A 13510-nucleotide genomic window follows, 5' to 3' on the forward strand; every position below is an offset into this window, starting at 1 on the left:
AGGCTGGTCTCAAACTCCTGGGCTCAAGTGATCCTCCCACCTCGGCTTCCTAAAGTGCTGGGATTACAGGTGTGAGCCACCACTGCTGACCTGGTTGTTTTTACTTTTTGGTTACTGTGTGTTAGCCATGAATTAATGCTGCCATGAACAGCTGTGTACAACTTTTTATACGAACAGGTGTTTTAATTTCTCTTGGGTGTGTAGCTAGGAGCGAACCTGTGGAGTCAAATTGTAAATCTATGTTTAACCTTTTGAATTGTGCCACTGCACTCCAGTCTGAGTGACACAGTGAGACTCTGTCTCAAAAAAACAAAAAATACCTTTTGAGAAACTGCAGATTGTTTTTCAAAGCAGCTGCATCTTTCCATTTGTGTCAGGAGTGTGAGAGGGTTTCAGTTTCTCCAAATCCCGGCCAACATTTATTATTACCTGCCTTTGGTTACCGGCATCCTAGGGGTGTGAAATGGTATTTCACTATGTTTTTTAATTTGTATTTTCCTGATAACGAACACTGTTGGGCATCTTTTCTCCTGCTTATTGGCCATTTGTATGTTTTTTTTTTGAAGAAATGTCTATTCAGATCCTTTGTCCATTTTTAAACTGGGTTATTTGCCTTTATTAAATTGTAGGAGTTCTTTATGTAGTCCATTAAGTTTCTTATCAGATATGTGAATTGCAAAATGTTCCCCCCATTCTTTGGGTTGTCTTTTCACTTTCTTGATGTCCTTTGATGCATAAAAGTTTTAAATTTTCATGAAGTTCAATTTAACTATTCTTTTCCTTTGTTGCATGTGGCTCACATTTTTGAGAAACGTTTCTTCAACGCAACTCGGAACTCTGGAAGCCTTGAGCTTGGTGGGGCTTTTCAGGTCACCTTTGAGGGGAATTTTCTCCAGTTTGAAGTTTCATTCCTCCATCCCAGCCAGGCATGGCTCCTCTGAGCCAGGAGCATAGAGCCCCAGGGAACCTTTACTGGGTTTACATTCCCTCCCTCTCCTGAGGTTTGTCACAATAGAACAGCTGAAATGACAGTCTGGAAATGTCCTTTATTGTGAAAACTCAAAGGCTTTTGTCTCTGGGATTTGAAATTTTCATGCAAGTGTTGGCAGTCAAGAATTAGGAAGGAGGAGGGAAAGAGATGGGGGAGTAAACGCTGCCACTGATTTCCATAGTGAGTCACCCCAATTCTCTGTTGTCTTGGTCTTCTCACTCATACAGTGGGGTGCATACCTCCATCTCCCCATCTCACTGGGATACTGTGAAAGTGAATTCACTGTATTTGTTAGAACACCTTGAGATCTTGAATTAAAGACATTACTGAGACACAAAGTATTATTATAACAATAAATGATTTAATAGCAGGGTGAGGCCATTGCAACAAGAACTAGTAGGAAGGAAGAGGCTCTGAGCTGTGGAGGGGCTGCAGCCTGAAGCCCCTGGCCCTGGACACAGGGTTTTATTCTTGGAGGTGAGACTGGGATTTCTCACAAGCTCTTTGGGCTGTTTCAGCTGAATTCAGCAGTTATTACTGAGTGCTTCCTATATCACTTCTACCAAAGGGAGATTACAATCTTTTTAGGAAGTAGGTGATATAAAGTAAAACTAAAACAATTATTAATAAAACAATACAAGATATTATAATCGAGTGAATTGGGTAAAACAAGTGTCAGAAAGAAGCCGGAAGCAGTGGTGATTAAGAGCAGAATTCCCTGTTATGACTTCCAGGTCTACCACCCCACTAGCTGTGTGACTTTGACTTTGCCTCAGTTTCTTTTTCTGTTACTGCAATTGTTTTTGTAAAGCACTTAGAAGAATGGCTAATACATAGTAAGCAGTCTCATGGTGGACCCACCTAGGCACTTGCCTGACACTGCTTTTGCTGGTTATAAAATCTTTGCCAAGTTGCTCCATGCCTCTAAGCCTCAGTGCTCTGTCTGTAAGATGGGGATTAGGATACCTCCTACCTCACAAGGTGGCTGTGAAGATCCCGCGACACAGTTTGTGAGGAGTGTAGCACAGGCCCTCTGCATGGTGAGCATTCACTGGAGGACAGTTATGACTGTCACTAACACTGTGACGTGCCCTGGCTAAGGCGTGAAGGGTCCCTCACAAGTGGCTTAGTTAATTAAGTCAGGGGGCTTTTCTGGAAGCTGGAATTTGAAGTGGACCAGAAGGCATTCGTAAGATTCGGGTGATAAGAAGGCAGAAACAAACAAACAAAAAAGGTGAAAGCCTAATGTTGGAAAGGGTGAGGACAAATCCTGGAAGACCAGAAGGGGGACTCGTCACTTTTCCCCTAGCCGGCGGGGTCTAGTGGAGCCCTAATGGAAGTTGATTTATCTCTGAGGAATCTCTGCTCTCAACTTTGCGGTCCGGCGAGTCTGGAGCTCTGCAAGCCTCCAACACATCCTCCCTCCCTAAGGAATCTGGGCCCCGCATTCTGGGCCTGCCAGACCGAGCGCCTACAGCTTCCTCCGCAGTCAGGAGCCTGGACGCTGCCTTCACCCCACCCTCTGCCAGGATCCAGTTTCAAAGTCACCTGAAAGCCATTTCCTTCCGCGCCAGCCCCGCCCCTCCCCTCGCAGTAGATCTCCTGGAGCTTGCATTGGCCCAGAGTAGCATTTTGGGGCGGGCGCTAGTTTTATTTTAAACGAGACCTCTAGAAATCGTTTGCTCTACACCTGGATAACAAATACACCCCGTGGTTCTGATATCAGCGTCCCATTCCTCCTCCCAAGGAACTAGTGACAACGTTTTACCAGTGGGCGTTGCTCCTCTTCCCGGGCCCCAGCCTGGGCTTCCCTCCTCCGGCTTGTAGGGAACAGCATCGTTTTTTTCGGGATCTTTATTGATGAATTATTCCAGGTTTTTAGATTTATGCTCTTGCTCAAAATCCAACATGCCTGTATTGAACGTCCCTGTCCATTATCCTCACCCCTTGCCCCAGTTTCCAGGTGTGTACCTTTCCATGCGCACACGGTCATATACAGAGACATAAAGACAAACGGTTCTTTGTTTTAAAAAAAACCGGGTCCTCTATCATCCAGGTTTCTGTGTCTTATTTTTCCTATTTAACAGTTCCTTGAGCTGCCTTCAAATTACCTGCCTTATCTCTTCCCCGTCAGCTTTTCGGAGGTTTGGATTTACCTCTGTAAAGCGTCACAGGGACGGAGTTATGGTGAGGAATTCAAGACATGCCTTTCTGACTCGGAAAAGCGGAGACGGCCTGCTCTCGTAGGATCAGGACCCCCAGATCCGATCCCAGCTGGTGACTCACTTGGGAAACCCCTCAGCCCCCTTCGCAGGGCCTAGTGTTCCCTGTCCGTGCAAGGGGGACGCTCTAGCCGTCCGTGAGCTCTCGGGAGGCTGTGGTAGCAGGTCTGTGACACCAGGGTGACCCCACCACGTGCGTCTTGGAACCCTAGAGCATCTAGGCTGCCCGGGAGCGGCAGGCGGCCGGCGGGACCGACCCTGCCGGGGCGCGCGCTCATCACCCTGCGGGCGTTAATCATTAGCCGCACCCGGACCCCGCCGCTGCCGCAGCCTCACCCCCGTTCGGGCTCGCGGCGCAGCGAAGGTTCCCCGGCCCCCGCGGAGCCGCCAATTGCTGGACCGCAGCCGCGGGCCGGAGTCTCCACCCACAGGAAAAATTCCTGGCCCGCCCCTCCCTCGCTCCCTCATTCCCTCCCGCCCTCCCGCTGCAGCTCCAGCTCCGCTCCCCGACTTCCTGCCCCGCGCTGGGAAGCCGCGCGCTGGCTGGGGTCCCCGGGGGCCGCGTCCGGGCGGGCGGAGGGGCTGGCGGTGGGCGGGAGCTGCGGGCGGCCTCAGCCCCTTCCGAGAGCGACTTTCAAACTTGCGCCCGCGTCGCGACAGCACCTGGGTAGCCCCGCACCCAGTGCGTATCCCGAGTCCGCGGAGCGGCCACTGCTCGGTGAGTATTCCAGCATTCTCCCCTCTCCCTTCTCCACTCTGCCGCCTGCAGTCGCCGAGCGGCGGTGCCTGCAGTCACGCCGGGGCTCCTGTCCCCGCGCTGCCCCCGTGCCAGCCGCCTGCGGGGTGAGGAGCTGGGCGACCGAGGAGGGCCTGGGACTGTGTGGGCTCCTGCCCGGACCACCCTGCCGCAGAGGGCGCGAGAGCGGGAGGGTCGTGCGGGGAGGCGTTTTCTGTTCTTTTTTTCCCCTCCACTCCGGAAACAAAAGGGGCAAATGCGCCGGGTGGCTGCAGAGAGGCTCAATTCGAAATCCAGGAAGCCCGCGAGGCCGCGCGCTCCCAAGGGCTGGTGTTTGGCTGGAGCTGTGGGCCGGCCGGGCGGACCCTTCTGCGCAGGGATCCGAGCTCTGCTCCCGCCTGCCCGGGAGACGCCTGCAGCCTGTTCCGGGTTGGTGCGGCGCGGTGCTAGCTGTTGTTGGGAATCTCGGCTACCTGTCCCGGAGCGAGGGGAGTGGGGGCCAGAAGTGGGGAGGGGAAAGCACAGAGGCCGCCGGCCGCCTCGACCTCGCCCACTCCTGAAGTCCGTTTGGTTCTTCGCACCCTTCTCTCAGCCCTTTGGTTTGGAAGCCTGGACAAGGCGTGCAAGCGTCAGTTTTTAAGGCGTTGTTTAGATAGCTACTTGTCTCTTTGGGGCAACTTTGGAACACAAAAGGAAGAACGGAGGGGGAAATGGAATGGTTGGAGGTGGAGAGGTGTGGCTTTGGGGAGGGTGGTGTTAGAGGCCCCCGAAGAGTTTCATCCTCGTGGTCACTCGCTAATCTGTTGGCAGATGTAGGTGCCTGTACCCTGCTCTGGGGCCCCCAGCAGACCCACACTGCATTCATCTTACGGGGAACCCTGGACTGCGGGTTCCCAGTTTCTCCCCAGCCGTGCCTCTGCACGCAGCCCAGTCACATGGCCCTTGCTCAAGAAATAATAAGCAGGGAGGGTAATGACAGTCCAGAGCGGGGGAGGGGCCCACGCTGAGCACCTCGGGCCGCCTAACCTTCAGCAAAGAGGCTTTCCAGGCTCTCCTTTGTTGGACAAGGATGGAATCCTGAGTGACTAAACCTCAATTGTTCTCCAGGAGGAATCCTAGGAAGAACCAAAAGTGTACATTTATCTCTCTGTTGTTCATCTCTCCCCTGTGGTTCTGGCCTGGCCCCCTGGATGGAACGGGGTCGACACCTGCTCTCCCCCACTCCCTTCCTGGAAGATGGGACTACCCATTGGCTCCCTGGGTAACTTGCCCTGGAGATAGGGCAGGGAGTTGGGGGAAAGAGGTACCCGGAGGCCAAGTCCTAGCTGCTGAAGGAGTGAGGTGTGGAAGAGCTGCTTTGGGGGGCTTTTCTACTGCCTTTTATTAGAAATGGCATGGCAGGGGAATTGGAAAGAGCACTGGACTGGGAGTCCTGCACGGGTTTATGCCAGAGTTTTAGACCTGGCTCTTCTTCATAGCATGGAAGATGGTTGGAGTTGAAGGTTGAGAGTCACTTGGGCTGGAAGACCCCTCCGATTAGCCTACTCCATTTACTCGTGAAGGTGGCAGAGCCCAGAGGGGTGAGGTGATTTCAGCCTGGGACCCTATTGGCCATGTAGAAACCAGAGCTCAGATTTCCTCATTGTCTGATCTGTGTTTTTTCCAACATGATCTGGTCAATTCACTTATCTTTTCTGACTCAGTTTCCACATGCATAAAGTGGGATTACTTGCCCGCCCTTCCTCATAGGAGCTGTGGTGAGGATCGAAGAAAGCTGCATTTGTGGAAAGTGCTCCATAAACTGTTAAAAATAAAGGGTTCATAGCGGATGGGAAGGGAGTCTCCCAATGGTTTTAGAATTTCTGGCTATGTCCCATGTGTGTGCCACAAGGAAATGTTAGATACTAGGAGCCACTGGTGGATGTTTAAAACACCCTGGTCTTAATAGCTCAGCTCCAGAGTAAACATTTGCCTTACCAAATCCACTGCTATCCCAGGGTCACTGTTTGTGCCCGAGGAGGCCAAAGGCCATGGCTTATGGGATGATCGGGGTGGAGGGGGAAGGCGCCTGTGTTGCGGATGTATACCTTGCCCCTTCTCTTCTGCTGGCTCCCAGAACCTTGTGATGGCTCCAACTGTAAGCCTGGGGGTGCTGCCACAGGCCCAGGCCGCCCTGGCCTTGGCGGGTTAAAAGTGAAGCCCTCTGGCTACTCTCTGTTGTATTGGGGGTTGCAAGGACTCTGGGAGGGTGTTGCTTTTGCAGCTGCACTCAGGGCTGTCTTCAGCTTCTCATCTGTACCCCTCCCCCACCCCAGGCCACCCCTCTGGCCCAGGCGACTGCCCTGTCCCGCCTCTCTGGCCAGCTGCATATCCACAGGCCTTTGTTCCATGGCTGCAAGCCCGCCCTACTCCACCCTCCCTCCCCAGCAGAAGCCCTCCAGCTGGGGCCCTGGCAACTGCAAATCACAACTGCCAGCAGGAAGGGGCTACTGGAGCCCCTAGCAGACCTGGCAGACCCTTGTTTCCTCTTGTCAAGCTCATCATCTGGGACCCCCACGCACCTCTGGCCAGATTCCCACACCATCTTTTCTCATCTCTCCTTTCTTCCTCTGAATGCATGGTTCGTCTTTTTTTGCCAATACTCATGCCTCTTAGTTCTCTTTTGAAATACTCCATTCATTTAACAGTTAAGGAGTTAGCACCTACTCTGTATGAATGCTAAATGCAGAAGACACAGCAGTGAAGAAAATATACAATAATTATTGACCTCATAGAGCTGACTTCAGCAGGAGTGACAATAAAGGTTGAAATAGGGAGTGCATTAGTGATAATCAGAAATAAAAAATAGGATAGGGAAGGTAGGTGTGAATTGTCATGGAAGGGCTGAGGTGACAGTTTAGATAGGGTGGCTGGGGAGGCTTCTGGGAGGAAGGTACTTTTGAGGTGATGCCTGAAGGAGGTATTTTCCTTCATCTCTGCCTTCTCTTCCCTGAAGCCCAGTTCATCTCACTGTGGCATCGAGGAACAGGGTTTGGAGTGGGACACACCTTGGTTTCAAATCCCTGGCTTGACAGCTCACCGGCCCTGTGCGCTTTGACGTGGTGCTAAATTCCTCTGAGCTGTGTTTCTCACCTATAGCAGGGAATTAGTCATCATACCTACCACATGAGGCATCATGACCACGTACAGTGAGATGACATGGTGAATGCTTAGCAAAGACGATAGAGAGGTTCCATAAATTATTTCTCCAACCAAATTCTGCAGGGCTAGCGTGAGATAGTTAATGTCATTGCTAAGGACTGTAGGTGCAAAGCTTTTCATTTTAGTTATTGGGCAGGAGTAGGGAATTAGAGGGAGGGAAAATAGAAAACCTTGCAAAAACTTTGTAGTTAGGGAGCTTTCCTGCCCTACCCTAGACTGCAGATGGCTGAGGATGTGGGACTTCCAGCTGTGTGCTATGTGCCACCCCCACTGTGCCCCCACAGATAGGATGACTGGGGCAGCCCTGACCACCCCCCTCTTGCTCTGGAATTCCCCCTGCTTCCAGCCAGCCCCAGTGAATCACACCTCCCTGGCCTCCCAACTCTGCCTCACAGCTGTCTACCCCTCCCCCAGCCTCCTGTAGGTAAATTATTCCTGGAGGTCGATGCCAGCTGGCGGGAGAGGACCATGGGTAGGGAAAGTGGGAGAGGGTGCAGATGGTAGGTGGAGCTGTCCTAGGAAAGCCCAAAAAGGTAGCTAGAGGATTCTGGTGGAGGCTCTGAGAAGGCTAGGAAAACTTCCAATAAGGGTTCGCCATGGACCAGAATTTAAAGTAACAGAGTGACAGACACAATGAGAGCTTGGTGTGGTCTGCCTAGCTCCTAGTCTTGCTCCTAGCTGCTTCCACCCAGCTGATCTGATGAGTCTCCGCCCTGCTCTGCTGGTACCATGGCCTCAAAGGGAGGGGTGTAATCTAAAGTACCGCTGTCATAGTCTGTGGTGAGTGGCTTCCTGGGGACCCTGCCCTAGCTCAGGAAGTGAGAGATGGGCAGTGGAGGGTGAGGCCTAGGGAAGTGGTCATGGCGAGATCTACCCCCCTGCCCCACCCCCAAAGTGTGTGACTGCACACTCAGGGCAGCCAGGCAGGCCCTGTGATGAAGGAACTTCCTGGGCCTGCCAGTTGGTGCCTGGAGATGGGTAAAAGTTAGATGATCTGATAACAGAGGAAGTTGCAAAGAGGGGCCTGAACAGCCCGAAGCATGTTAGCATTGGGTGACTTGAAGTCAGGAGAAAGAAAAGTGGACCGCGGCGTGGACTAAACTGATCCGAAGGGGGCCCATCTAGAGCCACTGGTAGTCCCACTGTCTGTCGGCTGCCTGGGGATAAAGGTTGGCCTTGCTAACTGGGTTGCTGTCTGAGGCCAGGAATGGTGCTGGGCCATCTTTGTGCCCAGATGGCATTGAGAATGGTACAAAGTGTGATCAACAGAATGTGATGGGCTTGGGCTGGGGTCCCACCCTGAGAGTGATCTGGGCTTATGGTCTCATCTGTTGCAGCTTTTGATCCATGGGACCCTACCACTGCCATCTTCCCCCTAGGTAATCCCATGGGATTAGGGGAAAGAAGGCAGGGGTAGGGTCGAGTTCAGCCCTAGGTGGGCTGTTGCCATCGGGGAATGCAAGCGCTAGGAAGAATAGGGCTTTCTACAGTTATCTCTGCTGACCTTCGGGAAGGGAGCCCTTATGTAAGCTCAAGGAATGGAGTTTCAAGGACTTGCACTCTCTTTCATGCTGAGCAGATTTGGGCTGAACACAGCTGGAATAGGGTTCTTGTGGGCACAGTGGTAGCTGTGCCTGCAGCCTTTTGTGAAACAGTTTGAGGGTCCTACAAGTTGATCTGATTATCACCAGAATCTGGGCTGGGACTGGAAGGGAAAGATGCAGGAGTGAAGTCTATTTTACCTTGGGAACAGGGTCCCAAGAGAAGAGATGGGTCCTACAGGTGCTGGAAGCTCTTAAAAACTCACATCCTTTACTTCCCAGGCTGTGAGACTGTGTGTGTGTGTGTGTGTGTGTGTGTGTGTGTGTGTGTGTGTGTGTGAAGTATTTATTGAAAAGGAACCAGTCTTCTCATATAGCTTCTATTCTTCCAGCTCATCGCTACATCCCCAGGGCCTGTTGTACACTAGGATTCCAGTAAGTATTTGTTTAATAAGTAAAAGCCTACTGTGTGTTAAATAAAAGCCTACTGTGTGATGAGATCTTAGGAATTAAGGAAACATTCACACTCTTTATAAATGTTCTGTTCCTGACAAAGAATGTCCATAAGTTTCTAAGAAGTTAACCTGTAGTCAGCTGTTCTGACACTATGGCAGGAAGCCCTGTATTACTGCAGCATGTAGGAAGGAGACCTACAGTCATTGGAACCTGTCTTCCAAGGCTTGCTACATATTTTGCTACCTTGCAGTTGGCCCCAAAGTGGACAGCAAGGTGTACTTATAGTGTTGGATATAGTTTTTCCCATAATATGTTCCATAATATCCAATAACACCTCTCCTACCCTAAAGTCTTATTTGGAACTCAGCTACCCAGCAGCCTTGCTTATTTGCATGTAGCCAAGCAGGTCAAGGACTCAAGTTCCTACATTTTTCTTCATACCAGCCTCCTCAGATCCTGTTTAACTTACATATAAGCTGTGTCAGCCTATTTTCAAGTTTGGAAGAAGCAGCAAATGAAAGAGGATAAAGCCCAGGTGTGGTGACTCATGCCTGTAATGCCAGCACTTTGGGAGGCTGAGGCCACTGGATCACCTGAGGTTGGGAGTTTGAGACCAGCCTGGCCAATATGGTGAAACCCCATCTCTACTAAAAATACAAATATTAGCCAGGCGTGGTGGTGGGCACCTGTAATCCCAGCTACTTGGGAGGCGGAGGCAGGAGAATCACTTGAACCAGGAGGCGGCGGTTGCAGTGAGCCGAGATTCTCGCCATTGCACTGCAGCCTGGGTGACGAGCAAAACTCCGCCTAAAAATAAATATGTAAAATGAAAGAGAATAAAGAAACCAGCATAGAGGGGGAAAGATTACTACAGTGCAGAGTTGGTGGTGAGAGCTGACTGAGATAAAAACTCCAGGAAAAGCAAGTGCTAGCAGAAGAGCTGGGGGTCTTTTGCGGGGGTGGGGGTGGGTGGCTTGGGATCATCAGTTTGATAAGTGAGGCTTTGCTGGTAATTGTGACCCAGAGTAATCGAGAAAAGGTTAAATTATGTTCTCTTGACTGTTTAGGAAGACAGGGAAGTGTATAACAAATTTTTAAAAGATTCCCAGTCAGGTTGGCTAAAATTTTAAGTGTTGTTACTTAGGTAATAATAACACTAATCCTTTCAACAAGGCCAAGTAGGTGGTTTACCTTCTTCCCTCACCCCCAGATGAGGAAACCTAGTCCCCACGAGTTGGGTAACTTGCTCAGAATCGCTCAGCTAATACTTGGTAGGGATGGGGTTTGAACTTTGGGAGCACACTCTTAGCCCTACCCAGCGCTATTTTGAAACTGCGCAATCTTGCAAATGCTGCTTTTTGGATGCCCTCTCCCAGCAGGGGTTCCCGCTGGCCAAGGTTTTGCTGTGTTACAGTAGAGCCTGGATGTGTCCAATCTTAATTCAGCTCCACCCAAGCAGATTGCCAGTTATCCCAAAGGGTGTTTGTCTCAGTTGAAACAAGAGTGATTTTAATGCATTTACATCGTAAGCACCTACCTGGGTGTCACACAGCACTTTCTGAAGCCAGAAAATGACAGGGAGGACTTGCAATTTAAAACCTCCCAGGGCTCTTTCCGCAGGAGCTTTGTTCCTTTGTTTGGGTCTGGAAACTGGGGAAGGATGCTGTGCTGTGCAGCCTAGGTGCCTGTTGCCCCCACTGGTCTCCAGGGTGACTGGGGCCCATCCCTGCATAGGAGCCCCTACCCCATATTCCCACCATCTACATTTAGCAAGTGTTGATTTTCTTTTTCTTTTTGTTGAGACAGGGTCTCACTCTGTCAACCAGGCTGGAATACGGTGGCACAATAATGCGTCACTATAGCCTCAACCTCCCATCGTCAAGCAGTCCTCCCACCTCAGCCTCCTGAGTAGCAGGGACCATAGGCACTGCCACCATGCTCAACTAATTTTTTTTTTTTTTTTAAATTTAGGTAGAGACAGGAGCTCACTATGTTGCTCAGCCTGGTCTTGAACTCCTGGGCTCAAGAGATCCTCCCGCCTCAGCCTCCCAAAGTGTTGGGATTCCTGGCATGAGCCACCACATCTGACCTTCTAATTTAACTTCTGCTTCCCACACGTACTTTTTAAATTTATCTGGAATTTTTTTTTTATATGACACTGGTTCATATAAAACCTCATGAGGAGCTTAAAAAACATACTGATACCTGAGTCTCACCCCAGATTGGATCAATAAAATAAAAATACTTTGGGGGTAGGATCCAGGCATGGTTATGAAATGTCCCCAGTGACTTCTATGCATAGCCATGGTTGAGAACAACCCAACCTTGTAAGATGGAACTGATCTTATTATTTTTTCCAAAGAAATAGCCATTTTTTTTTTTCTGGCACTGGTTATTTAATAGTCTATATTATTTCCTACTGACCAGTTTCTTTTTATGATGTTCATTATTTATTTATATATTTGTTTTTTATTTTATAGCTTTGTTGAGATATAGTTCACGTATTTTAAAATTCGCCCATGTAAGGTGTATATTTCACTGGTTCTCAGTATATTCAGTGTTGTGCAGTCATCACCACTATCTAAGTTTAAAACATGTTTAGAAGTCCAGTGCGCTATTCATTGTGCCACAGAACCAGACTAAGTTTAAAACGTTTTGTCACCCCCCCAAAAGAAACCCTGTGCCCATTAGCAGTCATTTCCCATTTTCCCCTTCCCCTGGTCATAGGCAACCATTAATATGCTTTCTGACTCCAAACTTGTCTATTCTGGATGTTTCATAAAAATTGAATCATATAATATGTAATCTTCTGTGATTGTCTTTTTTCATTTAGCCTGAGGTTTTCAAAGTTCACTCATTTGTAGCATGTATCTGTACTTCATTCTTTTTTTCTACTGAATAATGTTCCTTTGAATGGATATCATACATTTTGTTTAGCCGACGTACTGTTGGGTTATTTCCACTCTTTGACTACTATGAATACTGCTAATATGAACACTGACGTACAAGTTTTGTGCGGACATATGTTTTCAGTTCTCCAAGGTGTATACCTAGCATTAGATTGCTGGGTCATGAAGTCATGTTTAACTTTTTGAGGAACTGCTAGGTTGTGTTCCAAGTAGGCTTAACTATTTTACATTCCCACCAGCAATGTACAAGTTCTGATTTCTCCAGATCTTCACCAACACTTGTTATTGTCCATCATTTTGATTTGGTATGAAGTAGTATTGATTATAGTTCCAGGGGCATTTCCCTAATGTCAATGATGTTGAACACCTTTTCATGTGTTTATTGAGCATGTGTATATCATCTTTGGTGAAATGTCTTCAGATTCCTTGCCCCTTTTTATATTGAATTGTCTTTTTATTATTGAATTGTAAGGGTTCTTTATATATTCTGGATATAAGTTCATTGTTAAATATACAATTTACAGATTTTTTTCCATTCTGTGGTTTGTCTTTTCACTTTCTTGGTAGTGCACTGTGAAACACAAAAGTTTAAAATGTCAATGATGGAGTACAGTTTATTTTTTCTTCTGTTGCTAGTGCTTTTGGTGTTGTACCTAAGAAACCGTTGCTCACTCAGGTTCATCAAAATTTACTCCTATCTTTTCTTCTTAGAGTTTGATAGTTTTAGTTCTTACATTTAGAGCTATGACACATTTGGACTTTTTTGTATATCATGTGAAATAGGTGTCCAGATTCATTCTTTTGCATGTGAAGATCCAGTTGTCCTACCACCTTTTGTTGAAAAGATTATTCTTTCCCTATTGAATTGCCTTGGCACCTTGTTGAAAATCAATTGCCAATAAATGTGATGTTTTATTTCTATAATCTCTATTCTCTTTCATTGATCTATATGTCTTTCCTTATGCCAGTACCACATAGTCTTGATAACTATGGCTTTGTAGTAAGTTTTGAAATCAGGAAGTATGAGTCCTCCAGCTTGGTTCTTTTTCAAGGTTGTTTTGGCTATTCTGGGTCCCTTGCTTTTCCATATGAATTTTGGGATCAGCTTGTCAATATCTGCAAAAAGAAAATCAACTGTATTTTGATAGAGATTATGTTGCATCTTTAGATTGATCTGTTGAGTCTTAATAATGTTAAGTGTTCCATTCCATGAACAAGGAATGTCTTTTAGGTCTTCTTTAATTTCTTTCAACAGTGTTTTGTTGTTTTCAGCATACAAGTCTTATACTTCATTCTTTAAGTATATTCCTAAGTGTCTTAATTCCTTTTATGATTGCTCATTGCTAGTGTACAGGAATAAAATAGGTTTTTGTGTATTGATCTTGTACTCTGGTACATTGCTGAACACTTTTGTTGATTCTAATAGTTTTATAGTAGATGACTTAGGATTTTCC

The 13510-nt window shown here is 48.1% G+C and overlaps 1 protein-coding gene across 5 annotated transcripts in view; it reads left to right on the plus strand.

Annotated features, from left to right (window-relative positions):
* The first annotated feature begins 3679 nt into the window (after positions 1 to 3679).
* PLEKHG3 (pleckstrin homology and RhoGEF domain containing G3) overlaps positions 3680 to 13510 on the plus strand; it is a 41914-nt gene continuing 32083 nt past the window's right edge. For 2 of the 5 annotated variants that reach the window (XM_035260723.3, XM_078335113.1), the window contains exons 1-2: positions 3680 to 3931; positions 9084 to 9126. The gene's annotated coding sequence lies outside the window, so the exon portion shown is untranslated. The remainder of the gene's footprint in view (positions 3932 to 9083; positions 9127 to 13510) is intronic. The other 3 variants (XM_054240026.2, XM_035260727.3, XM_035260722.3) reach the window with 2 other exon arrangements.

This window comes from Callithrix jacchus, chromosome 8 (assembly GCF_049354715.1).
Source record: "Callithrix jacchus isolate 240 chromosome 8, calJac240_pri, whole genome shotgun sequence".
NCBI classification, from domain to species: Eukaryota; Metazoa; Chordata; class Mammalia; order Primates; family Cebidae; genus Callithrix; species Callithrix jacchus.